The following is a 25,981-nucleotide window of genomic DNA, read 5'->3' as shown; positions in this document are numbered from 1 at the left end:
TAGAAGAGACCAGGAAAACGTAAGCAAGCTGAAGTAATAAAATCAACCGGGACCGGCTGAGAGCTGTCCCCGTCTCCCCCAAAGGAAAACCCGTTCCTCCCGACTAGGCAGGATCGCCGTTAAGAGCGAGCGGAATAATAGGTCACCAACGTGTAACGGGAGGCCTGTGCAGCTCCCAAACAAGTCTGCTCCGTACGTGTACTTCTGGGTGCGTGACTTTGTATGTCTACAAAACGTCCTCTTTTAAAAGCTGCAGGGCAGCAAATCGTTATCTTCGGGGAACGATGGTGAAGCGGCCAGAGTTACGGGAGAGGGAGAGAGAGAAAGAGAGAAAAGGAAAGAGGGGGAGAGGGGAAAACAGAGAGAGAGGGAGAGAGAGAGAAAGCGTGCGCCCTGTAAAACGAAGAGGTCGTTTTCGGAGGGCTCGGTTTGCGCAACCCGCAGCTAGTTACCTGGCAATGGCATCTGGGGGAGGAGGAAGCCCGTAGGTGGAGGAGACGTTAGAGCCTCGTTTAAAGCCTCGTGGAATGAATTAGCATCTCCTGCCCGCAAATTCCTAGGACGAGGCGAGCCTTTTCCAGTAATGCTTTCCGCATCTGGTGACTCTGTGGGAGCAGCACCGTCAGAAAAGAGCGGTAAGGGAAAGCGGGTGCCAACGGCACCGTCCTCGCGTCCCCTTTGGGGCCGGAACGCAAATTCTCTGGCTGTGAGAAAGACCGTTTAGCAGCGCCCTGGGCTGTAACTGTCTGCGATACTTCTCCCTTTGACAGCACAGAGGCGGTCCGACGCGCTCAGGTCCCTCTAAAGTGGTAACGCCAGGCCTAGGACTAGACAGCAGGGGATCATCTGTCCGAGCGGCACGATGAGCACTAACCTTACCGAGCAGGGGGTTACTGTGCGGGTGTTACAGGAAGGGGATGTTGCGCGTGTCTGCGTTGACCGAGGGGCAGAGCACGTTGCGCCCAAAAATGCGGACAGAGAAGGTTTCTGACAGATTAATCTCTAGCGGCTACTTAGTCTAACTTCCCTTTCGCAGCAAACCCGAGTGTCGTCGTAGCCCCCAGAGCAGGGCTGGGGGAAGCGGTACCTGCGGGTTGCGCGTTCTCGTTTACCTTGCGCGCGTGCGCGCGCGCGTGTTTGCGTTAGAGCTGCTTTTGTGCTTAGAAGCACCTTTGGATTCTTACGATTTTCCGCAGAGCTTTGCTTTGCTCCGTACTTTCGTAGGGTGATGGATTTTACGGTGCCTGCGTCGACAGGTGCTGGCCGGCTAAGTTGTAATGTCCCGAGGGAGACCCTTAGGCGAGGCCGAGGCGCTCGGGGAGGGAGCCTGCCGGAAGAACGTCGCCCGGGAGGGGTCGGCGGCCTCGAGCTGTAGGCGCTGACGCGCGTGGCTCCTTCTGTCGGACGCAGAGAGGTTGCGGAAACTTTAGCTCGGCTTTACGCCGTACGGCGGTAGTATTTTTGTGTTTCTAAATTGCGTTAATCCTCGGCATTCTGAACAGCAGGGAACGACGACGGGCCGTCGTGAAGAACTGCAGGCTGCCGCCCTCCGACCTCGGCAGGTGACGCGCCGAGAGCAGCCGATTCGGGAGAATCCGAATGCCGGTCTTGGCGAGTTCTCTGCCTGTTGCCGACGAGGAGCCTTTGACAGTAGGAAGGTTGGCAGCGTCCGTACCCGAACCGTGGAGTAGTAAGCTGCAGTTCACGGAGCAGCAGAGGAGGCGGGGGGCAGGGGCCGGCGGGGGGGGGGGAGGGGATAGGGGGATAGTGACCGGTTGAAGGGGTTGATTGCACGGACTCCTGATAGGTTCTGATCAGAAGACGTTTATCCATGTCAGAAGGCAAAATATATCTATCGATACAGTAAGCACGAGTTGTGCACGCGACACACACAGCGCGGTGATTGGGTATACAGCGACAAGCACGCGCTCCAGCTGCTAAAGCGATTGGTTATGTCCCTTGATAGAGTTTTCTCACAAGCAGACACCACGGTTATCTGCTTGGCTCACATTCTGCGTTCTTGTTCTGTTTCTCACAGCACACCTGCTTCTAGTCTCAGTTGAAGGACGGGTCGCCTAGCTCAGCGTCTAACAAACCCCACAACCGGTGGCCCGGTCGCTATGGCGCTGCTGTTGCTAGCAGAGCCACCAGGTCTGTGTGAAGCCTTAGGTGCCTGCGTGGAGCAGTGTTTTGGTCACTCACCTGGAAGAAGCAGCGAGGCCTAAAACAAGACTTTGTTGCGGCTACATGGGTAAGCTGCGACCCCACGTGTCTTTGCCTTGCTTTGCTGCCTCATGTCGTAAGAGCGACTTGGGAATAAAAACCGCTTACGGGGGTGCTTAAGGGAGGATCTGCGTTCTGCCCGGCTTAGGGAGCTATAGCGAAAGCTTGGGGAGGAAGGGGAGGGGAGGGGAGGGGAGGGAGGAGCACTGAACTGAGAATCTCCCAGTGACCTCGGCGGCTTGATTTGTTTGCAGGACAGTGGTCTGAGGGTGGGGGCGGTCTGGGAGAGTTTCAAACAGGACAGGAAAGAGCAAGGAGGGTTTGAGAGCGTGGACGAACCAGGTGCCCAGGGTACTGAAGTTGTTAAGGGCTGAGAGCATTTGGGGTTAAGCATCTGAAAGGGGCTAGCGCACGGGGAATAGTCAAGTGCCGTGACGGAACACAAGGCTCCTCTCCAGCCTGGGCCTGTGCGTGCGCCCCGGCTCTTGCGGACGCCCCGGAGCTGTAGGCAAACAGGCGAGCAGCCCGGCAGGCGAGCGGGCTCGGAGCGTGGCGAGGGCTGTCCGTGCTATGCGGATCCGTCCGCTTCCGTTCCCCGTCTCCTCGTCCAGCCCGCCCTCCTTTGGGTTTGTAACCTTCCCCTGCACCCAGCGTTCGGCTCTGCGCGCAGACCTCAGGGCTGGGCTTCGTGCGGCCCAGGCCCGTGCCACCGAGACCGGCGATGGGACGGGCGAGCCGAGCGCTGTGCAACGAGCGTCCTGCAGGGCTCTAGCCTGGCGCAGGGCAGAAGCGCGCAGACAGGCGAGCTCAGGCGTCGTCCTCTCCGTTCTCAGAGCTGAGTGCTCTCCCTGAAGGTGAAAGCGGAAGGGGTAGGTCGTCGGCTACTCGGACACCTGCCGCGTCAAGGGCGGCAGCGGGAGCTGACCCTTCCCCGACAGACGGACGCCGGTGAGGACTCTGGGTGTCACAAGGTAAGGGAAAGCGTGCCGGCGTCCAGCTCGGTGGCTGGCTCGCTCCCAGGTGGTGTTTCTGCACGGCAAAACAATAAACGGTTGCTTTAATTCTTTGCGCTCGTGCCTGTGGTTCTGGCTGTGCCTTTGCCATGAGGACGATGCCCGGGGGGAGAGGGTTACGCGTTGCGCCTGGGGCCCGCAGCCGGCGGCCGAGCCCCTTGCGCTTCGGAGCGCCTGCGGTTCCCGGGGAGCTCGGTGCCGTTGACGGGGCCGTGGGGAATCGCCCTTGCGTGGCCTGGACCCTCGGGACTCTGGGCGGGGGGCGATCCCCATCGTGGTGGGGGCAGCCAGGGCCACTGCGTGCCTGGAGCTGGGAGCGCCCGTGGGAACGGGGAGAGCCTGCGGGCGCCGTGCCGTCAGCCGCGCTGAGCCCTGTGAGGTGCCTGATGGTGTGCCCCCGAGGCCCTTTGTTTGTGTTTTGGTTTGCCCCAGAGCCCCGCGTTTGCCCTCTGGTACCCTCAGGAGCCTTCAGTTCACGGTTTGGGCTGCCCCCAAGGCCCCCGTGTGCCTCGGGGCCCTGCGTTTGCTTTGCAGCCCGCGCCAGAGTTCTCCGTTTAGCTTTGTCGTCTGCCGCAGAGTTTGGCGAGTGCCCCCCAGGGCCCTCCTCCTGCCTTTCGGTGCCCCCAGAATCGTTCCGTTTGCTCTGTCGTCGCCTTTTCTCTACCTTTGTGGCCCCCACAGGTCCCGCTCGGTTCCCTTGTGCCCCGAGCGCTCCCTTTTGCTCCCCGTGCGCTCCGGGGCTCTGCCTTGAGCTTTCAGGGAGCCGCTCCCGGGAGCGGGGGTGCCTCTGGTGCCCTGGGAGCCCCCGCCGGGGCTGAGGGCCGTTGCTGCCGCCCCCTTGCCGACAGGCTGCGGCTGCGGGAGCCGGGGCTGGGAGGCGGCCCGGGGGGGGCCGGGGGGGGGGGGGCCGCTGCTGGCGATGGCGGGGGTGGGCCCTGGCCAGGAGCGGAGCAGCGTTTGGGGCGAGCTGGCGCCGGGGCCGGTCCGGGAGCTGGGAACCGGGGTGCGGAGCAGCGCCCGCTGGAAGCGGCAGGGCGGCTGCAGCGCGGAGGAGGTGAGGGGTGTCAGGGGGGTCGGTCTGCGCCGCGGGTCCGGCGCGTGGCCCCGCGGATGGGAACGTGCGGGGCGGGGGGGGGGGGCACAAGCGGTGCGCGCTGCCGGGGGGGGGGGGGTGGAAGAGCGGCGCACCGAGGCTGCGGGAGGGCAGGGGGTGCGCCGGGGCTGCGGAGGGCGGGGAGAAAGGGGGTGCGCGCGGGGGTGGGGGGGGCGCAAGAGGGGGGCGTCTTGGGCCAGCTGGGGATCGCGTGTGGGAGCGGGAGGAGGGAGCTGAGGGGAAGCCCTAGGCAGGATTGCGGGGAAGGGGCGGAGGCGGTGTCGGAACTGCCGCGGGTCCGGTCGCGGGAGCGCCGGAGGGTATTGGGGGACGGCGCGGGACGGGCCGGCCGTAGGGCCAAAGTTATTGGAGCGTTGCGCGGCAGCCGCGCGGCACGCCGGGAACGGTAGTCTTCCGACACTGGGCTTCCGGTGCGCCATCTTCGTGCCGCGAGGCACGCCGGGAGCGGTAGTCTTCCGACACTGGGCTTCCGGTCCGCCATCTTCGTGCCGCGCGGCATGCCGGCAGCGGTAGTTCTTTCGCCGCTGCGCTGCCGCGCGGCCATATTGCTCAGGCGCTCGTTACTGCGGGGCAGCGCATGCGCACTGCGTTCCGCCGTACTCACTGCTGCCCTCGCCCGTCGATAAAGCGGTATTGCAACAGATATGGCAGGCGCCCGCGCACTGCGTTCCGCCGCGCTCACCGCTGCCCTCGAGGGTCGAAAAAAAAACAGGCGCGCACCTGAGGCGGGAAAGCGCCTACGCCCTGCCCGCTGCAGTGCTCGTTACCGTCACCTCGTTTCGAGAGTGCTCGACTGCACCCGAGACGGGGCCGCGCATGCGCACCGCCTCCCGCCCCGCTCTCTGCTGCCCTCGCCTGTCCGCGCTGCGGTACTGCACCCGTAGACGGGCCGCGCATGCGCACCGCCTCCCGCCCCGCTCACTGCTGCCCTCAGATGTCCGCATTGCGGTACTGCACCCGTAGACGGGGCCGCGCATGCGCAGTCCCTTCGGCCCGCTCACTGCTGCCCTCGCCTGTCCGCATTGCGGTACTGCACCCGTAGACGGGGCCGCGCATGCGCACTCCCTACCCCGCTCTCTGCTGCCCTCGCCTGTCCGCATTGCGGTACTGCACCTGAAACGGTGCCGCGCATGCGCACCGCCTCCCGCCCCGCTCTCTGCTGCCCTCGCCTGTCCGCATTGCGGTACTGCACCCGAAACGGGGCCGCGCATGCGCACTGCCTCCCGCCCCGCTCACTACTGCCCTCAAATGTCCGCATTGCGGTACTGCACCCGTAGACGGGGCCGCGCATGCGCACCGCATCCCCCGCTCACTGCTGCCCTCGCCTGTCCGCATTGCGGTACTGCACCTGAAACGGGGCCGCGCATGCGCACTGCCTCCCGCCCCGCTCACTACTGCCCTCAAATGTCCGCATTGCGGTACTGCACCCGAGACGGGGCCGCGCATGCGCACCGCATCCCGCCCCGCTCTCTGCTGCCCTCGCCTGTCCGCATTGCGGTACTGCACCCGTAGACGGGGCCGCGCATGCGCACTCCCTTCGGCCCGCTCACTACTGCCCTCAGATGTCCGCATTGCGGTACTGCACCCGTAGACGGGGCCGCGCATGCGCACTCCCTCCCGCCCCGCTCACTGCTGTTCTCGCGGGTCCAGAAGCCAGTACTGCCGCCCCCCCGGCCTCCCCTGCGTGCGGAGAATACCGCCGGCAGCAGACGCGCGCACTGCCGCGCCTCTCCGCTCTTTCGGCCGCAGGTAAGCGCACGGGCCCGGCTCCTCGCCCCTTCCCGGTGCTCACGGACCGGTAGCGCAGGGCGCTTCTCCTTATCGCTGCTCCCTGGGGTCGCGGGGACGGTCAGTGCCGCCCCGGAGCTGCTCCGCGCTACTCTCGCACCGGAGCGGCCCCGGAGCCTGCTCGCTGATGCCCGTCGGTTTCTCGGGCACGGGCAGAGCAGCCTCGGGGCGCTCGCCGCTCGGGGCGAGCCCCGCGGGGCCGCGGCGCCCTGCGGCTCGCACGCGGGAGCCGCGAGAGCGCCGCCCCGGCTCTCGCCTCCTCCCCGCTCCCGCCGCCCCTCCCGCCGCGGCCGCGGCCGCAGCCGGCGCATGCGCGGTGCTCGACCGCCGGGCCGCTGCTGCGGCTGCGCCCGGTTGGCGGGCGGCGCATGCGCGGCGCCGGGGAGCAGCATGGCGGCGAGCAGGGACGGAGCTTTCGCGCGGCGGCGGCGGGCTGAGGCTGCCTGAGGTGGAGGAGCGGGGGGTGCCCGTGAGGCGAGCGCGCCCCTTCGGGTGGCCGCGGGTGTCGGGCTGCCGCCTGCTCGCTGAGGCCGTGGCTGCGCGGAGGCGGCGGTGCGGGGCTCGGGGCGGCGGGGGCTGGGGCCCGGCTCGGCCCCGCCGGGAGCGCCGGGCGGGGTCTGCGCGGCGCCGCGTGTGCCGCAGCGCGGGTCCGACCCCCCCTCGCCACGTGTCGCCTTTAGGGCCCCGGCTCCTGCCCAGCTGCTCGGGGCGCAGCCCGGAGGAGCGGGGCCGCAGGCGGGCCCCGGAGCGCTGCTGAGTCCCGGGAGGCTTGAACCCTCTGCGCCAAAGCGGCCGAGGGAGAACTCGGGTCGGGCGCGGTGAGCGCAGCCCCAAGTCATTCGCTTGAGAAGCGTGGCCGGGCAAGCGGGCGGATGGGTAGAAGAAAGAGGCTCCCAGAGCCTCCTGAGGCCCCCGCCCCCAGCCAGGCACAGCCTGAGAAACGTTGACGGGTGACGGCACAGCTGCCAAACCGATTTTTTCCCTCTCTTCGCCTGAGCCGCCTCTCGGAACTCTCTGTAGGCGCAAGATGCGGCTGGTCTGGGATAACTGCGCTGTGCGCAATGCTTCAGGGGAGCGTTAACATGAAACTGCAGGCTAAGGAGTCGCCTAGTAAAATAAAAGGCTCGGGAAAAGCCTAAGAGAGCACTGATGGGCCCTGGGAAGCCCCAGGGATGCTACAGAAAAGAGCCTGGCTTTTTTCAGGCACCTCCTCAGAGCAGAGAAATGGCTTACCCCGGCCTGCGGGAGAATGGGTGCTATTAATAACAGCCTTTCCTTACCACGGGCATTGCGAAAGCAGAAGGGACTAGAGAGGATGCGTAGCAGGTTATGGACTCTCTGCAAAGTTTAAGCGAACAACAGTCCCCTCTTAAAGTAGAACCGGTTTTGTCCTAAGTAATAGATGAACGTGGCTGTGAGTAACGTGAAGAGAAGCGGTTGCGTCTGTCACCCTCGGGGCCTCGGGGAAGTAGTGTCTAAAACCCGGTACCCTCGTGGCCTCATCAGCCTTCTCGGTCTGTCTGGCAGGGTAGTCCCCGGAAGGGGGCATCTCCAAGAGAAGCGGCTAGACCCAGCGACCCAGCCGTTCGCTTTGGTCGCCACCTGTGAGGCGAGCATCCGAGCGCAACGGGAGTCCGGGAGCTGTATCGAGAAGGTAATAGGTCTGAAAGAGAGACCGGCACATCGAGTGCTGTCGCTCTTCCGTGTAGTTAAGGGCCGAGAGAATTCTCGGTTAAGAGCGTGCGTGCAAGGCTTTGAGAAAGGATGCGGAGCAGTAACGATAATACCGAAGCGGAATAAAAACAAGGTTTCACGGAAGGCGGCGTAGGTAAGTGTCAGGTGATGCGCCTGCCTGTCTAATAACCTAGCCCTGTTGGCTGTATGCAGCGTTTCCAAACAGTTTACCCTGTACTGTGTGATACAAAGTGCTGTATTAAGCCCTTTCCTTTCGGGGGGGGGTGGGGGAGGGAGGGAGAAAAAAAAAACAGGGACACAGTAAAGAGAAAAAGAACGCGCGTAAATCTAAGCCTTTCGTTGCCAGCAAAATGCCAGTTTCTCTCTTTGTTACAGAGCTGGAACCAACGACAGCAAATGCTGACGGAGAGGGAAGCCGGACGAACGGCGTGTAGGGGATTAATACCCAAGGGACGGGGTTGAAACGAGGAGGCAGAAACGCAGCGGACCCTCGGTATCCCCAGCAGCTGCCAGGGTAGCGGCAGGTGTTCCGCCACGGGCGAGTCAAGGTAACTCTCGACAGTGACTGTTAGTTATTTTGGCCTCCCGGAGGCAGCGCCGAGGCCCAAGCAAGCCGTTCCTACCCCGTGGGTATCGCTAGCGGCATCTGCCTTAGTTTTGCTTTGGTCGTTTCTATTTTGTTTTGTTATCGCACGCGCGTGGATAGAAGGGGAAAGGCGTGACGCTTTTGAGGTTAATTGGCGCGGCCGAAGTAGAAGAGACCAGGAAAACGTAAGCAAGCTGAAGTAATAAAATCAACCGGGACCGGCTGAGAGCTGTCCCCGTCTCCCCCAAAGGAAAACCCGTTCCTCCCGACTAGGCAGGATCGCCGTTAAGAGCGAGCGGAATAATAGGTCACCAACGTGTAACGGGAGGCCTGTGCAGCTCCCAAACAAGTCTGCTCCGTACGTGTACTTCTGGGTGCGTGACTTTGTATGTCTACAAAACGTCCTCTTTTAAAAGCTGCAGGGCAGCAAATCGTTATCTTCGGGGAACGATGGTGAAGCGGCCAGAGTTACGGGAGAGGGAGAGAGAGAAAGAGAGAAAAGGAAAGAGGGGGAGAGAGGAAAACAGAGAGAGAGGGAGAGAGAGAGAAAGCGTGCGCCCTGTAAAACGAAGAGGTCGTTTTCGGAGGGCTCGGTTAGCGCAACCCGCAGCTAGTTACCTGGCAATGGCATCTGGGGGAGGAGGAAGCCCGTAGGTGGAGGAGACGTTAGAGCCTCGTTTAAAGCCTCGTGGAATGAATTAGCATCTCCTGCCCGCAAATTCCTAGGACGAGGCGAGCCTTTTCCAGTAATGCTTTCCGCATCTGGTGACTCTGTGGGAGCAGCACCGTCAGAAAAGAGCGGTAAGGGAAAGCGGGTGCCAACGGCACCGTCCTCGCGTCCCCTTTGGGGCCGGAACGCAAATTCTCTGGCTGTGAGAAAGACCGTTTAGCAGCGCCCTGGGCTGTAACTGTCTGCGATACTTCTCCCTTTGACAGCACAGAGGCGGTCCGACGCGCTCAGGTCCCTCTAAAGTGGTAACGCCAGGCCTAGGACTAGACAGCAGGGGATCATCTGTCCGAGCGGCACGATGAGCACTAACCTTACCGAGCAGGGGGTTACTGTGCGGGTGTTACAGGAAGGGGATGTTGCGCGTGTCTGCGTTGACCGAGGGGCAGAGCACGTTGCGCCCAAAAATGCGGACAGAGAAGGTTTCTGACAGATTAATCTCTAGCGGCTACTTAGTCTAACTTCCCTTTCGCAGCAAACCCGAGTGTCGTCGTAGCCCCCAGAGCAGGGCTGGGGGAAGCGGTACCTGCGGGTTGCGCGTTCTCGTTTACCTTGCGCGCGTGCGCGCGCGCGTGTTTGCGTTAGAGCTGCTTTTGTGCTTAGAAGCACCTTTGGATTCTTACGATTTTCCGCAGAGCTTTGCTTTGCTCCGTACTTTCGTAGGGTGATGGATTTTACGGTGCCTGCGTCGACAGGTGCTGGCCGGCTAAGTTGTAATGTCCCGAGGGAGACCCTTAGGCGAGGCCGAGGCGCTCGGGGAGGGAGCCTGCCGGAAGAACGTCGCCCGGGAGGGGTCGGCGGCCTCGAGCTGTAGGCGCTGATGCGCGTGGCTCCTTCTGTCGGACGCAGAGAGGTTGCGGAAACTTTAGCTCGGCTTTACGCCGTACGGCGGTAGTATTTTTGTGTTTCTAAATTGCGTTAATCCTCGGCATTCTGAACAGCAGGGAACGACGACGGGCCGTCGTGAAGAACTGCAGGCTGCCGCCCTCCGACCTCGGCAGGTGACGCGCCGAGAGCAGCCGATTCGGGAGAATCCGAATGCCGGTCTTGGCGAGTTCTCTGCCTGTTGCCGACGAGGAGCCTTTGACAGTAGGAAGGTTGGCAGCGTCCGTACCCGAACCGTGGAGTAGTAAGCTGCAGTTCACGGAGCAGCAGAGGAGGCGGGGGGCAGGGGCCGGCGGGGGGGGGGGAGGGGATAGGGGGATAGTGACCGGTTGAAGGGGTTGATTGCACGGACTCCTGATAGGTTCTGATCAGAAGACGTTTATCCATGTCAGAAGGCAAAATATATCTATCGATACAGTAAGCACGAGTTGTGCACGCGACACACACAGCGCGGTGATTGGGTATACAGCGACAAGCACGCGCTCCAGCTGCTAAAGCGATTGGTTATGTCCCTTGATAGAGTTTTCTCACAAGCAGACACCACGGTTATCTGCTTGGCTCACATTCTGCGTTCTTGTTCTGTTTCTCACAGCACACCTGCTTCTAGTCTCAGTTGAAGGACGGGTCGCCTAGCTCAGCGTCTAACAAACCCCACAACCGGTGGCCCGGTCGCTATGGCGCTGCTGTTGCTAGCAGAGCCACCAGGTCTGTGTGAAGCCTTAGGTGCCTGCGTGGAGCAGTGTTTTGGTCACTCACCTGGAAGAAGCAGCGAGGCCTAAAACAAGACTTTGTTGCGGCTACATGGGTAAGCTGCGACCCCACGTGTCTTTGCCTTGCTTTGCTGCCTCATGTCGTAAGAGCGACTTGGGAATAAAAACCGCTTACGGGGGTGCTTAAGGGAGGATCTGCGTTCTGCCCGGCTTAGGGAGCTATAGCGAAAGCTTGGGGAGGAAGGGGAGGGGAGGGGAGGGGAGGGAGGAGCACTGAACTGAGAATCTCCCAGTGACCTCGGCGGCTTGATTTGTTTGCAGGACAGTGGTCTGAGGGTGGGGGCGGTCTGGGAGAGTTTCAAACAGGACAGGAAAGAGCAAGGAGGGTTTGAGAGCGTGGACGAACCAGGTGCCCAGGGTACTGAAGTTGTTAAGGGCTGAGAGCATTTGGGGTTAAGCATCTGAAAGGGGCTAGCGCACGGGGAATAGTCAAGTGCCGTGACGGAACACAAGGCTCCTCTCCAGCCTGGGCCTGTGCGTGCGCCCCGGCTCTTGCGGACGCCCCGGAGCTGTAGGCAAACAGGCGAGCAGCCCGGCAGGCGAGCGGGCTCGGAGCGTGGCGAGGGCTGTCCGTGCTATGCGGATCCGTCCGCTTCCGTTCCCCGTCTCCTCGTCCAGCCCGCCCTCCTTTGGGTTTGTAACCTTCCCCTGCACCCAGCGTTCGGCTCTGCGCGCAGACCTCAGGGCTGGGCTTCGTGCGGCCCAGGCCCGTGCCACCGAGACCGGCGATGGGACGGGCGAGCCGAGCGCTGTGCAACGAGCGTCCTGCAGGGCTCTAGCCTGGCGCAGGGCAGAAGCGCGCAGACAGGCGAGCTCAGGCGTCGTCCTCTCCGTTCTCAGAGCTGAGTGCTCTCCCTGAAGGTGAAAGCGGAAGGGGTAGGTCGTCGGCTACTCGGACACCTGCCGCGTCAAGGGCGGCAGCGGGAGCTGACCCTTCCCCGACGGACGGACGCCGGTGAGGACTCTGGGTGTCACAAGGTAAGGGAAAGCGTGCCGGCGTCCAGCTCGGTGGCTGGCTCGCTCCCAGGTGGTGTTTCTGCACGGCAAAACAATAAACGGTTGCTTTAATTCTTTGCGCTCGTGCCTGTGGTTCTGGCTGTGCCTTTGCCATGAGGACGATGCCCGGGGGGAGAGGGTTACGCGTTGCGCCTGGGGCCCGCAGCCGGCGGCCGAGCCCCTTGCGCTTCGGAGCGCCTGCGGTTCCCGGGGAGCTCGGTGCCGTTGACGGGGCCGTGGGGAATCGCCCTTGCGTGGCCTGGACCCTCGGGACTCTGGGCGGGGGGCGATCCCCATCGTGGTGGGGGCAGCCAGGGCCACTGCGTGCCTGGAGCTGGGAGCGCCCGTGGGAACGGGGAGAGCCTGCGGGCGCCGTGCCGTCAGCCGCGCTGAGCCCTGTGAGGTGCCTGATGGTGTGCCCCCGAGGCCCTTTGTTTGTGTTTTGGTTTGCCCCAGAGCCCCGCGTTTGCCCTCTGGTACCCTCAGGAGCCTTCAGTTCACGGTTTGGGCTGCCCCCAAGGCCCCCGTGTGCCTCGGGGCCCTGCGTTTGCTTTGCAGCCCGCGCCAGAGTTCTCCGTTTAGCTTTGTCGTCTGCCGCAGAGTTTGGCGAGTGCCCCCCAGGGCCCTCCTCCTGCCTTTCGGTGCCCCCAGAATCGTTCCGTTTGCTCTGTCGTCGCCTTTTCTCTACCTTTGTGGCCCCCACAGGTCCCGCTCGGTTCCCTTGTGCCCCGAGCGCTCCCTTTTGCTCCCCGTGCGCTCCGGGGCTCTGCCTTGAGCTTTCAGGGAGCCGCTCCCGGGAGCGGGGGTGCCTCTGGTGCCCTGGGAGCCCCCGCCGGGGCTGAGGGCCGTTGCTGCCGCCCCCTTGCCGACAGGCTGCGGCTGCGGGAGCCGGGGCTGGGAGGCGGCCCGGGGGGGGCCGGGGGGGGGGGGGGCCGCTGCTGGCGATGGCGGGGGTGGGCCCTGGCCAGGAGCGGAGCAGCGTTTGGGGCGAGCTGGCGCCGGGGCCGGTCCGGGAGCTGGGAACCGGGGTGCGGAGCAGCGCCCGCTGGAAGCGGCAGGGCGGCTGCAGCGCGGAGGAGGTGAGGGGTGTCAGGGGGGTCGGTCTGCGCCGCGGGTCCGGCGCGTGGCCCCGCGGATGGGAACGTGCGGGGCGGGGGGGGGGGCACAAGCGGTGCGCGCTGCCGGGGGGGGGGGGGGGGTGGAAGAGCGGCGCACCGAGGCTGCGGGAGGGCAGGGGGTGCGCCGGGGCTGCGGAGGGCGGGGAGAAAGGGGGTGCGCGCGGGGGTGGGGGGGGCGCAAGAGGGGGGCGTCTTGGGCCAGCTGGGGATCGCGTGTGGGAGCGGGAGGAGGGAGCTGAGGGGAAGCCCTAGGCAGGATTGCGGGGAAGGGGCGGAGGCGGTGTCGGAACTGCCGCGGGTCCGGTCGCGGGAGCGCCGGAGGGTATTGGGGGACGGCGCGGGACGGGCCGGCCGTAGGGCCAAAGTTATTGGAGCGTTGCGCGGCAGCCGCGCGGCACGCCGGGAACGGTAGTCTTCCGACACTGGGCTTCCGGTGCGCCATCTTCGTGCCGCGAGGCACGCCGGGAGCGGTAGTCTTCCGACACTGGGCTTCCGGTCCGCCATCTTCGTGCCGCGCGGCATGCCGGCAGCGGTAGTTCTTTCGCCGCTGCGCTGCCGCGCGGCCATATTGCTCAGGCGCTCGTTACTGCGGGGCAGCGCATGCGCACTGCGTTCCGCCGTACTCACTGCTGCCCTCGCCCGTCGATAAAGCGGTATTGCAACAGATATGGCAGGCGCCCGCGCACTGCGTTCCGCCGCGCTCACCGCTGCCCTCGAGGGTCGAAAAAAAAACAGGCGCGCACCTGAGGCGGGAAAGCGCCTACGCCCTGCCCGCTGCAGTGCTCGTTACCGTCACCTCGTTTCGAGAGTGCTCGACTGCACCCGAGACGGGGCCGCGCATGCGCACCGCCTCCCGCCCCGCTCTCTGCTGCCCTCGCCTGTCCGCGCTGCGGTACTGCACCCGTAGACGGGCCGCGCATGCGCACCGCCTCCCGCCCCGCTCACTGCTGCCCTCAGATGTCCGCATTGCGGTACTGCACCCGTAGACGGGGCCGCGCATGCGCAGTCCCTTCGGCCCGCTCACTGCTGCCCTCGCCTGTCCGCATTGCGGTACTGCACCCGTAGACGGGGCCGCGCATGCGCACTCCCTACCCCGCTCTCTGCTGCCCTCGCCTGTCCGCATTGCGGTACTGCACCTGAAACGGTGCCGCGCATGCGCACCGCCTCCCGCCCCGCTCTCTGCTGCCCTCGCCTGTCCGCATTGCGGTACTGCACCCGAAACGGGGCCGCGCATGCGCACTCCCTTCGGCCCGCTCACTACTGCCCTCAAATGTCCGCATTGCGGTACTGCACCCGAAACGGGGCCGCGCATGCGCACTGCCTCCCGCCCCGCTCACTACTGCCCTCAAATGTCCGCATTGCGGTACTGCACCCGTAGACGGGGCCGCGCATGCGCACCGCATCCCCCGCTCACTGCTGCCCTCGCCTGTCCGCATTGCGGTACTGCACCTGAAACGGGGCCGCGCATGCGCACTGCCTCCCGCCCCGCTCACTACTGCCCTCAAATGTCCGCATTGCGGTACTGCACCCGAGACGGGGCCGCGCATGCGCACCGCATCCCGCCCCGCTCTCTGCTGCCCTCGCCTGTCCGCATTGCGGTACTGCACCCGTAGACGGGGCCGCGCATGCGCACTCCCTTCGGCCCGCTCACTACTGCCCTCAGATGTCCGCATTGCGGTACTGCACCCGTAGACGGGGCCGCGCATGCGCACTCCCTCCCGCCCCGCTCACTGCTGTTCTCGCGGGTCCAGAAGCCAGTACTGCCGCCCCCCCGGCCTCCCCTGCGTGCGGAGAATACCGCCGGCAGCAGACGCGCGCACTGCCGCGCCTCTCCGCTCTTTCGGCCGCAGGTAAGCGCACGGGCCCGGCTCCTCGCCCCTTCCCGGTGCTCACGGACCGGTAGCGCAGGGCGCTTCTCCTTATCGCTGCTCCCTGGGGTCGCGGGGACGGTCAGTGCCGCCCCGGAGCTGCTCCGCGCTACTCTCGCACCGGAGCGGCCCCGGAGCCTGCTCGCTGATGCCCGTCGGTTTCTCGGGCACGGGCAGAGCAGCCTCGGGGCGCTCGCCGCTCGGGGCGAGCCCCGCGGGGCCGCGGCGCCCTGCGGCTCGCACGCGGGAGCCGCGAGAGCGCCGCCCCGGCTCTCGCCTCCTCCCCGCTCCCGCCGCCCCTCCCGCCGCGGCCGCGGCCGCAGCCGGCGCATGCGCGGTGCTCGACCGCCGGGCCGCTGCTGCGGCTGCGCCCGGTTGGCGGGCGGCGCATGCGCGGCGCCGGGGAGCAGCATGGCGGCGAGCAGGGACGGAGCTTTCGCGCGGCGGCGGCGGGCTGAGGCTGCCTGAGGTGGAGGAGCGGGGGGTGCCCGTGAGGCGAGCGCGCCCCTTCGGGTGGCCGCGGGTGTCGGGCTGCCGCCTGCTCGCTGAGGCCGTGGCTGCGCGGAGGCGGCGGTGCGGGGCTCGGGGCGGCGGGGGCTGGGGCCCGGCTCGGCCCCGCCGGGAGCGCCGGGCGGGGTCTGCGCGGCGCCGCGTGTGCCGCAGCGCGGGTCCGACCCCCCCTCGCCACGTGTCGCCTTTAGGGCCCCGGCTCCTGCCCAGCTGCTCGGGGCGCAGCCCGGAGGAGCGGGGCCGCAGGCGGGCCCCGGAGCGCTGCTGAGTCCCGGGAGGCTTGAACCCTCTGCGCCAAAGCGGCCGAGGGAGAACTCGGGTCGGGCGCGGTGAGCGCAGCCCCAAGTCATTCGCTTGAGAAGCGTGGCCGGGCAAGCGGGCGGATGGGTAGAAGAAAGAGGCTCCCAGAGCCTCCTGAGGCCCCCGCCCCCAGCCAGGCACAGCCTGAGAAACGTTGACGGGTGACGGCACAGCTGCCAAACCGATTTTTTCCCTCTCTTCGCCTGAGCCGCCTCTCGGAACTCTCTGTAGGCGCAAGATGCGGCTGGTCTGGGATAACTGCGCTGTGCGCAATGCTTCAGGGGAGCGTTAACATGAAACTGCAGGCTAAGGAGTCGCCTAGTAAAATAAAAGGCTCGGGAAAAGCCTAAGAGAGCACTGATGGGCCCTGGGAAGCCCCAGGGATGCTACAGAAAAGAGCCTGGCTTTTTTCAGGCACCTCCTCAGAGCAGAGAAATGGCTTACCCCGGCCTGCGGGAGAATGGGTGCTATTAATAACAGCCTTTCCTTACCACGGGCATTGCGAAAGCAGAAGGGACTAGAGAGGATGCGTAGCAGGTTATGGACTCTCTGCAAAGTTTAAGCGAACAACAGTCCCCTCTTAAAGTAGAACCGGTTTTGTCCTAAGTAATAGATGAACGTGGCTGTGAGTAACGTGAAGAGAAGCGGTTGCGTCTGTCACCCTCGGGGCCTCGGGGAAGTAGTGTCTAAAACCCGGTACCCTCGTGGCCTCATCAGCCTTCTCGGTCTGTCTGGCAGGGTAGTCCCCGGAAGGGGGCATCTCCAAGAGAAGCGGCTAGACCCAGCGACCCAGCCGTTCGCTTTGGTCGCCACCTGTGAGGCGAGCATCCGAGCGCAACGGGAGTCCGGGAGCTGTATCGAGAAGGTAATAGGTCTGAAAGAGAGACCGGCACATCGAGTGCTGTCGCTCTTCCGTGTAGTTAAGGGCCGAGAGAATTCTCGGTTAAGAGCGTGCGTGCAAGGCTTTGAGAAAGGATGCGGAGCAGTAACGATAATACCGAAGCGGAATAAAAACAAGGTTTCACGGAAGGCGGCGTAGGTAAGTGTCAGGTGATGCGCCTGCCTGTCTAATAACCTAGCCCTGTTGGCTGTATGCAGCGTTTCCAAACAGTTTACCCTGTACTGTGTGATACAAAGTGCTGTATTAAGCCCTTTCCTTTCGGGGGGGGGTGGGGGAGGGAGGGAGAAAAAAAAAACAGGGACACAGTAAAGAGAAAAAGAACGCGCGTAAATCTAAGCCTTTCGTTGCCAGCAAAATGCCAGTTTCTCTCTTTGTTACAGAGCTGGAACCAACGACAGCAAATGCTGACGGAGAGGGAAGCCGGACGAACGGCGTGTAGGGGATTAATACCCAAGGGACGGGGTTGAAACGAGGAGGCAGAAACGCAGCGGACCCTCGGTATCCCCAGCAGCTGCCAGGGTAGCGGCAGGTGTTCCGCCACGGGCGAGTCAAGGTAACTCTCGACAGTGACTGTTAGTTATTTTGGCCTCCCGGAGGCAGCGCCGAGGCCCAAGCAAGCCGTTCCTACCCCGTGGGTATCGCTAGCGGCATCTGCCTTAGTTTTGCTTTGGTCGTTTCTATTTTGTTTTGTTATCGCACGCGCGTGGATAGAAGGGGAAAGGCGTGACGCTTTTGAGGTTAATTGGCGCGGCCGAAGTAGAAGAGACCAGGAAAACGTAAGCAAGCTGAAGTAATAAAATCAACCGGGACCGGCTGAGAGCTGTCCCCGTCTCCCCCAAAGGAAAACCCGTTCCTCCCGACTAGGCAGGATCGCCGTTAAGAGCGAGCGGAATAATAGGTCACCAACGTGTAACGGGAGGCCTGTGCAGCTCCCAAACAAGTCTGCTCCGTACGTGTACTTCTGGGTGCGTGACTTTGTATGTCTACAAAACGTCCTCTTTTAAAAGCTGCAGGGCAGCAAATCGTTATCTTCGGGGAACGATGGTGAAGCGGCCAGAGTTACGGGAGAGGGAGAGAGAGAAAGAGAGAAAAGGAAAGAGGGGGAGAGAGGAAAACAGAGAGAGAGGGAGAGAGAGAGAAAGCGTGCGCCCTGTAAAACGAAGAGGTCGTTTTCGGAGGGCTCGGTTAGCGCAACCCGCAGCTAGTTACCTGGCAATGGCATCTGGGGGAGGAGGAAGCCCGTAGGTGGAGGAGACGTTAGAGCCTCGTTTAAAGCCTCGTGGAATGAATTAGCATCTCCTGCCCGCAAATTCCTAGGACGAGGCGAGCCTTTTCCAGTAATGCTTTCCGCATCTGGTGACTCTGTGGGAGCAGCACCGTCAGAAAAGAGCGGTAAGGGAAAGCGGGTGCCAACGGCACCGTCCTCGCGTCCCCTTTGGGGCCGGAACGCAAATTCTCTGGCTGTGAGAAAGACCGTTTAGCAGCGCCCTGGGCTGTAACTGTCTGCGATACTTCTCCCTTTGACAGCACAGAGGCGGTCCGACGCGCTCAGGTCCCTCTAAAGTGGTAACGCCAGGCCTAGGACTAGACAGCAGGGGATCATCTGTCCGAGCGGCACGATGAGCACTAACCTTACCGAGCAGGGGGTTACTGTGCGGGTGTTACAGGAAGGGGATGTTGCGCGTGTCTGCGTTGACCGAGGGGCAGAGCACGTTGCGCCCAAAAATGCGGACAGAGAAGGTTTCTGACAGATTAATCTCTAGCGGCTACTTAGTCTAACTTCCCTTTCGCAGCAAACCCGAGTGTCGTCGTAGCCCCCAGAGCAGGGCTGGGGGAAGCGGTACCTGCGGGTTGCGCGTTCTCGTTTACCTTGCGCGCGTGCGCGCGCGCGTGTTTGCGTTAGAGCTGCTTTTGTGCTTAGAAGCACCTTTGGATTCTTACGATTTTCCGCAGAGCTTTGCTTTGCTCCGTACTTTCGTAGGGTGATGGATTTTACGGTGCCTGCGTCGACAGGTGCTGGCCGGCTAAGTTGTAATGTCCCGAGGGAGACCCTTAGGCGAGGCCGAGGCGCTCGGGGAGGGAGCCTGCCGGAAGAACGTCGCCCGGGAGGGGTCGGCGGCCTCGAGCTGTAGGCGCTGACGCGCGTGGCTCCTTCTGTCGGACGCAGAGAGGTTGCGGAAAATTTAGCTCGGCTTTACGCCGTACGGCGGTAGTATTTTTGTGTTTCTAAATTGCGTTAATCCTCGGCATTCTGAACAGCAGGGAACGACGACGGGCCGTCGTGAAGAACTGCAGGCTGCCGCCCTCCGACCTCGGCAGGTGACGCGCCGAGAGCAGCCGATTCGGGAGAATCCGAATGCCGGTCTTGGCGAGTTCTCTGCCTGTTGCCGACGAGGAGCCTTTGACAGTAGGAAGGTTGGCAGCGTCCGTACCCGAACCGTGGAGTAGTAAGCTGCAGTTCACGGAGCAGCAGAGGAGGCGGGGGGCAGGGGCCGGCGGGGGGGGGGGAGGGGATAGGGGGATAGTGACCGGTTGAAGGGGTTGATTGCACGGACTCCTGATAGGTTCTGATCAGAAGACGTTTATCCATGTCAGAAGGCAAAATATATCTATCGATACAGTAAGCACGAGTTGTGCACGCGACACACACAGCGCGGTGATTGGGTATACAGCGACAAGCACGCGCTCCAGCTGCTAAAGCGATTGGTTATGTCCCTTGATAGAGTTTTCTCACAAGCAGACACCACGGTTATCTGCTTGGCTCACATTCTGCGTTCTTGTTCTGTTTCTCACAGCACACCTGCTTCTAGTCTCAGTTGAAGGACGGGTCGCCTAGCTCAGCGTCTAACAAACCCCACAACCGGTGGCCCGGTCGCTATGGCGCTGCTGTTGCTAGCAGAGCCACCAGGTCTGTGTGAAGCCTTAGGTGCCTGCGTGGAGCAGTGTTTTGGTCACTCACCTGGAAGAAGCAGCGAGGCCTAAAACAAGACTTTGTTGCGGCTACATGGGTAAGCTGCGACCCCACGTGTCTTTGCCTTGCTTTGCTGCCTCATGTCGTAAGAGCGACTTGGGAATAAAAACCGCTTACGGGGGTGCTTAAGGGAGGATCTGCGTTCTGCCCGGCTTAGGGAGCTATAGCGAAAGCTTGGGGAGGAAGGGGAGGGGAGGGGAGGGGAGGGAGGAGCACTGAACTGAGAATCTCCCAGTGACCTCGGCGGCTTGATTTGTTTGCAGGACAGTGGTCTGAGGGTGGGGGCGGTCTGGGAGAGTTTCAAACAGGACAGGAAAGAGCAAGGAGGGTTTGAGAGCGTGGACGAACCAGGTGCCCAGGGTACTGAAGTTGTTAAGGGCTGAGAGCATTTGGGGTTAAGCATCTGAAAGGGGCTAGCGCACGGGGAATAGTCAAGTGCCGTGACGGAACACAAGGCTCCTCTCCAGCCTGGGCCTGTGCGTGCGCCCCGGCTCTTGCGGACGCCCCGGAGCTGTAGGCAAACAGGCGAGCAGCCCGGCAGGCGAGCGGGCTCGGAGCGTGGCGAGGGCTGTCCGTGCTATGCGGATCCGTCCGCTTCCGTTCCCCGTCTCCTCGTCCAGCCCGCCCTCCTTTGGGTTTGTAACCTTCCCCTGCACCCAGCGTTCGGCTCTGCGCGCAGACCTCAGGGCTGGGCTTCGTGCGGCCCAGGCCCGTGCCACCGAGACCGGCGATGGGACGGGCGAGCCGAGCGCTGTGCAACGAGCGTCCTGCAGGGCTCTAGCCTGGCGCAGGGCAGAAGCGCGCAGACAGGCGAGCTCAGGCGTCGTCCTCTCCGTTCTCAGAGCTGAGTGCTCTCCCTGAAGGTGAAAGCGGAAGGGGTAGGTCGTCGGCTACTCGGACACCTGCCGCGTCAAGGGCGGCAGCGGGAGCTGACCCTTCCCCGACGGACGGACGCCGGTGAGGACTCTGGGTGTCACAAGGTAAGGGAAAGCGTGCCGGCGTCCAGCTCGGTGGCTGGCTCGCTCCCAGGTGGTGTTTCTGCACGGCAAAACAATAAACGGTTGCTTTAATTCTTTGCGCTCGTGCCTGTGGTTCTGGCTGTGCCTTTGCCATGAGGACGATGCCCGGGGGGAGAGGGTTACGCGTTGCGCCTGGGGCCCGCAGCCGGCGGCCGAGCCCCTTGCGCTTCGGAGCGCCTGCGGTTCCCGGGGAGCTCGGTGCCGTTGACGGGGCCGTGGGGAATCGCCCTTGCGTGGCCTGGACCCTCGGGACTCTGGGCGGGGGGCGATCCCCATCGTGGTGGGGGCAGCCAGGGCCACTGCGTGCCTGGAGCTGGGAGCGCCCGTGGGAACGGGGAGAGCCTGCGGGCGCCGTGCCGTCAGCCGCGCTGAGCCCTGTGAGGTGCCTGATGGTGTGCCCCCGAGGCCCTTTGTTTGTGTTTTGGTTTGCCCCAGAGCCCCGCGTTTGCCCTCTGGTACCCTCAGGAGCCTTCAGTTCACGGTTTGGGCTGCCCCCAAGGCCCCCGTGTGCCTCGGGGCCCTGCGTTTGCTTTGCAGCCCGCGCCAGAGTTCTCCGTTTAGCTTTGTCGTCTGCCGCAGAGTTTGGCGAGTGCCCCCCAGGGCCCTCCTCCTGCCTTTCGGTGCCCCCAGAATCGTTCCGTTTGCTCTGTCGTCGCCTTTTCTCTACCTTTGTGGCCCCCACAGGTCCCGCTCGGTTCCCTTGTGCCCCGAGCGCTCCCTTTTGCTCCCCGTGCGCTCCGGGGCTCTGCCTTGAGCTTTCAGGGAGCCGCTCCCGGGAGCGGGGGTGCCTCTGGTGCCCTGGGAGCCCCCGCCGGGGCTGAGGGCCGTTGCTGCCGCCCCCTTGCCGACAGGCTGCGGCTGCGGGAGCCGGGGCTGGGAGGCGGCCCGGGGGGGGCCGGGGGGGGGGGGGCCGCTGCTGGCGATGGCGGGGGTGGGCCCTGGCCAGGAGCGGAGCAGCGTTTGGGGCGAGCTGGCGCCGGGGCCGGTCCGGGAGCTGGGAACCGGGGTGCGGAGCAGCGCCCGCTGGAAGCGGCAGGGCGGCTGCAGCGCGGAGGAGGTGAGGGGTGTCAGGGGGGTCGGTCTGCGCCGCGGGTCCGGCGCGTGGCCCCGCGGATGGGAACGTGCGGGGCGGGGGGGGGGGGCACAAGCGGTGCGCGCTGCCGGGGGGGGGGGGGTGGAAGAGCGGCGCACCGAGGCTGCGGGAGGGCAGGGGGTGCGCCGGGGCTGCGGAGGGCGGGGAGAAAGGGGGTGCGCGCGGGGGTGGGGGGGGCGCAAGAGGGGGGCGTCTTGGGCCAGCTGGGGATCGCGTGTGGGAGCGGGAGGAGGGAGCTGAGGGGAAGCCCTAGGCAGGATTGCGGGGAAGGGGCGGAGGCGGTGTCGGAACTGCCGCGGGTCCGGTCGCGGGAGCGCCGGAGGGTATTGGGGGACGGCGCGGGACGGGCCGGCCGTAGGGCCAAAGTTATTGGAGCGTTGCGCGGCAGCCGCGCGGCACGCCGGGAACGGTAGTCTTCCGACACTGGGCTTCCGGTGCGCCATCTTCGTGCCGCGAGGCACGCCGGGAGCGGTAGTCTTCCGACACTGGGCTTCCGGTCCGCCATCTTCGTGCCGCGCGGCATGCCGGCAGCGGTAGTTCTTTCGCCGCTGCGCTGCCGCGCGGCCATATTGCTCAGGCGCTCGTTACTGCGGGGCAGCGCATGCGCACTGCGTTCCGCCGTACTCACTGCTGCCCTCGCCCGTCGATAAAGCGGTATTGCAACAGATATGGCAGGCGCCCGCGCACTGCGTTCCGCCGCGCTCACCGCTGCCCTCGAGGGTCGAAAAAAAAACAGGCGCGCACCTGAGGCGGGAAAGCGCCTACGCCCTGCCCGCTGCAGTGCTCGTTACCGTCACCTCGTTTCGAGAGTGCTCGACTGCACCCGAGACGGGGCCGCGCATGCGCACCGCCTCCCGCCCCGCTCTCTGCTGCCCTCGCCTGTCCGCGCTGCGGTACTGCACCCGTAGACGGGCCGCGCATGCGCACCGCCTCCCGCCCCGCTCTCTGCTGCCCTCGCCTGTCCGCGCTGCGGTACTGCACCCGTAGACGGGGCCGCGCATGCGCAGTCCCTTCGGCCCGCTCACTGCTGCCCTCGCCTGTCCGCATTGCGGTACTGCACCCGTAGACGGGGCCGCGCATGCGCACTCCCTACCCCGCTCTCTGCTGCCCTCGCCTGTCCGCATTGCGGTACTGCACCTGAAACGGTGCCGCGCATGCGCACCGCCTCCCGCCCCGCTCTCTGCTGCCCTCGCCTGTCCGCATTGCGGTACTGCACCCGAAACGGGGCCGCGCATGCGCACTCCCTTCGGCCCGCTCACTACTGCCCTCAAATGTCCGCATTGCGGTACTGCACCCGAAACGGGGCCGCGCATGCGCACTGCCTCCCGCCCCGCTCACTACTGCCCTCAAATGTCCGCATTGCGGTACTGCACCCGTAGACGGGGCCGCGCATGCGCACCGCATCCCCCGCTCACTGCTGCCCTCGCCTGTCCGCATTGCGGTACTGCACCTGAAACGGGGCCGCGCATGCGCACTGCCTCCCGCCCCGCTCACTACTGCCCTCAAATGTCCGCATTGCGGTACTGCACCCGAGACGGGGCCGCGCATGCGCACCGCATCCCGCCCCGCTCTCTGCTGCCCTCGCCTGTCCGCATTGCGGTACTGCACCCGTAGACGGGGCCGCGCATGCGCACTCCCTTCGGCCCGCTCACTACTGCCCTCAGATGTCCGCATTGCGGTACTGCACCCGTAGACGGGGCCGCGCATGCGCACTCCCTCCCGCCCCGCTCACTGCTGTTCTCGCGGGTCCAGAAGCCAGTACTGCCGCCCCCCCGGCCTCCCCTGCGTGCGGAGAATACCGCCGGCAGCAGACGCGCGCACTGCCGCGCCTCTCCGCTCTTTCGGCCGCAGGTAAGCGCACGGGCCCGGCTCCTCGCCCCTTCCCGGTGCTCACGGACCGGTAGCGCAGGGCGCTTCTCCTTATCGCTGCTCCCTGGGGTCGCGGGGACGGTCAGTGCCGCCCCGGAGCTGCTCCGCGCTACTCTCGCACCGGAGCGGCCCCGGAGCCTGCTCGCTGATGCCCGTCGGTTTCTCGGGCACGGGCAGAGCAGCCTCGGGGCGCTCGCCGCTCGGGGCGAGCCCCGCGGGGCCGCGGCGCCCTGCGGCTCGCACGCGGGAGCCGCGAGAGCGCCGCCCCGGCTCTCGCCTCCTCCCCGCTCCCGCCGCCCCTCCCGCCGCGGCCGCGGCCGCAGCCGGCGCATGCGCGGTGCTCGACCGCCGGGCCGCTGCTGCGGCTGCGCCCGGTTGGCGGGCGGCGCATGCGCGGCGCCGGGGAGCAGCATGGCGGCGAGCAGGGACGGAGCTTTCGCGCGGCGGCGGCGGGCTGAGGCTGCCTGAGGTGGAGGAGCGGGGGGTGCCCGTGAGGCGAGCGCGCCCCTTCGGGTGGCCGCGGGTGTCGGGCTGCCGCCTGCTCGCTGAGGCCGTGGCTGCGCGGAGGCGGCGGTGCGGGGCTCGGGGCGGCGGGGGCTGGGGCCCGGCTCGGCCCCGCCGGGAGCGCCGGGCGGGGTCTGCGCGGCGCCGCGTGTGCCGCAGCGCGGGTCCGACCCCCCCTCGCCACGTGTCGCCTTTAGGGCCCCGGCTCCTGCCCAGCTGCTCGGGGCGCAGCCCGGAGGAGCGGGGCCGCAGGCGGGCCCCGGAGCGCTGCTGAGTCCCGGGAGGCTTGAACCCTCTGCGCCAAAGCGGCCGAGGGAGAACTCGGGTCGGGCGCGGTGAGCGCAGCCCCAAGTCATTCGCTTGAGAAGCGTGGCCGGGCAAGCGGGCGGATGGGTAGAAGAAAGAGGCTCCCAGAGCCTCCTGAGGCCCCCGCCCCCAGCCAGGCACAGCCTGAGAAACGTTGACGGGTGACGGCACAGCTGCCAAACCGATTTTTTCCCTCTCTTCGCCTGAGCCGCCTCTCGGAACTCTCTGTAGGCGCAAGATGCGGCTGGTCTGGGATAACTGCGCTGTGCGCAATGCTTCAGGGGAGCGTTAACATGAAACTGCAGGCTAAGGAGTCGCCTAGTAAAATAAAAGGCTCGGGAAAAGCCTAAGAGAGCACTGATGGGCCCTGGGAAGCCCCAGGGATGCTACAGAAAAGAGCCTGGCTTTTTTCAGGCACCTCCTCAGAGCAGAGAAATGGCTTACCCCGGCCTGCGGGAGAATGGGTGCTATTAATAACAGCCTTTCCTTACCACGGGCATTGCGAAAGCAGAAGGGACTAGAGAGGATGCGTAGCAGGTTATGGACTCTCTGCAAAGTTTAAGCGAACAACAGTCCCCTCTTAAAGTAGAACCGGTTTTGTCCTAAGTAATAGATGAACGTGGCTGTGAGTAACGTGAAGAGAAGCGGTTGCGTCTGTCACCCTCGGGGCCTCGGGGAAGTAGTGTCTAAAACCCGGTACCCTCGTGGCCTCATCAGCCTTCTCGGTCTGTCTGGCAGGGTAGTCCCCGGAAGGGGGCATCTCCAAGAGAAGCGGCTAGACCCAGCGACCCAGCCGTTCGCTTTGGTCGCCACCTGTGAGGCGAGCATCCGAGCGCAACGGGAGTCCGGGAGCTGTATCGAGAAGGTAATAGGTCTGAAAGAGAGACCGGCACATCGAGTGCTGTCGCTCTTCCGTGTAGTTAAGGGCCGAGAGAATTCTCGGTTAAGAGCGTGCGTGCAAGGCTTTGAGAAAGGATGCGGAGCAGTAACGATAATACCGAAGCGGAATAAAAACAAGGTTTCACGGAAGGCGGCGTAGGTAAGTGTCAGGTGATGCGCCTGCCTGTCTAATAACCTAGCCCTGTTGGCTGTATGCAGCGTTTCCAAACAGTTTACCCTGTACTGTGTGATACAAAGTGCTGTATTAAGCCCTTTCCTTTCGGGGGGGGGTGGGGGAGGGAGGGAGAAAAAAAAAACAGGGACACAGTAAAGAGAAAAAGAACGCGCGTAAATCTAAGCCTTTCGTTGCCAGCAAAATGCCAGTTTCTCTCTTTGTTACAGAGCTGGAACCAACGACAGCAAATGCTGACGGAGAGGGAAGCCGGACGAACGGCGTGTAGGGGATTAATACCCAAGGGACGGGGTTGAAACGAGGAGGCAGAAACGCAGCGGACCCTCGGTATCCCCAGCAGCTGCCAGGGTAGCGGCAGGTGTTCCGCCACGGGCGAGTCAAGGTAACTCTCGACAGTGACTGTTAGTTATTTTGGCCTCCCGGAGGCAGCGCCGAGGCCCAAGCAAGCCGTTCCTACCCCGTGGGTATCGCTAGCGGCATCTGCCTTAGTTTTGCTTTGGTCGTTTCTATTTTGTTTTGTTATCGCACGCGCGTGGATAGAAGGGGAAAGGCGTGACGCTTTTGAGGTTAATTGGCGCGGCCGAAGTAGAAGAGACCAGGAAAACGTAAGCAAGCTGAAGTAATAAAATCAACCGGGACCGGCTGAGAGCTGT

At 64.4% G+C, this 25,981-nt stretch overlaps 4 long non-coding RNA genes across 7 annotated transcripts; all 4 read left to right on the top strand.

The window, feature by feature from the left end:
• The first annotated feature begins 316 nt into the window (after positions 1–316).
• LOC134139999 (uncharacterized) lies at positions 317–3,284 on the top strand. Of its 2 annotated transcripts, none has more exons than XR_009958316.1 (3): positions 317–1,658; positions 2,039–2,251; positions 3,057–3,284. It is a non-coding gene; the product is annotated as an uncharacterized LOC134139999 (long non-coding RNA). The 2 variants fall into 2 exon arrangements; XR_009958317.1 differs by lacking the exon at positions 3,057–3,284 and adding an exon at positions 2,875–3,030.
• Positions 3,285–6,039: 2,755 nt separating this feature from the next.
• On the top strand, positions 6,040–8,375 carry LOC134139995 (uncharacterized). Its single transcript, XR_009958311.1, has 3 exons — positions 6,040–6,099; positions 7,666–7,792; positions 8,209–8,375. It is a non-coding gene; the product is annotated as an uncharacterized LOC134139995 (long non-coding RNA).
• Positions 8,376–8,856: 481 nt separating this feature from the next.
• Positions 8,857–17,041, top strand: LOC134139992 (uncharacterized). Of its 2 annotated transcripts, XR_009958307.1 has the most exons (5): positions 8,857–10,243; positions 10,624–10,836; positions 11,642–11,779; positions 16,332–16,458; positions 16,875–17,041. It is a non-coding gene; the product is annotated as an uncharacterized LOC134139992 (long non-coding RNA). The 2 variants fall into 2 exon arrangements; XR_009958308.1 differs by lacking the exons at positions 16,332–16,458; positions 16,875–17,041 and having other exon boundaries at positions 8,862–10,243; positions 11,642–11,869.
• A 1,681-nt stretch (positions 17,042–18,722) lies between these two features.
• On the top strand, positions 18,723–25,704 carry LOC134139994 (uncharacterized). Of its 2 annotated transcripts, XR_009958309.1 has the most exons (5): positions 18,723–18,909; positions 19,290–19,502; positions 20,308–20,445; positions 24,995–25,121; positions 25,538–25,704. It is a non-coding gene; the product is annotated as an uncharacterized LOC134139994 (long non-coding RNA). The 2 variants fall into 2 exon arrangements; XR_009958310.1 differs by lacking the exons at positions 24,995–25,121; positions 25,538–25,704 and having other exon boundaries at positions 20,308–20,535.
• Positions 25,705–25,981: the final 277 nt, after the last annotated feature.

This window comes from Rhea pennata, chromosome 4, assembly GCF_028389875.1.
Source record: "Rhea pennata isolate bPtePen1 chromosome 4, bPtePen1.pri, whole genome shotgun sequence".
NCBI lineage: Eukaryota > Metazoa > Chordata > Aves > Rheiformes > Rheidae > Rhea > Rhea pennata.
Note: the sequence above shows the minus strand (reverse complement) of the source record. Positions and strands in the feature narration are given on the sequence as shown.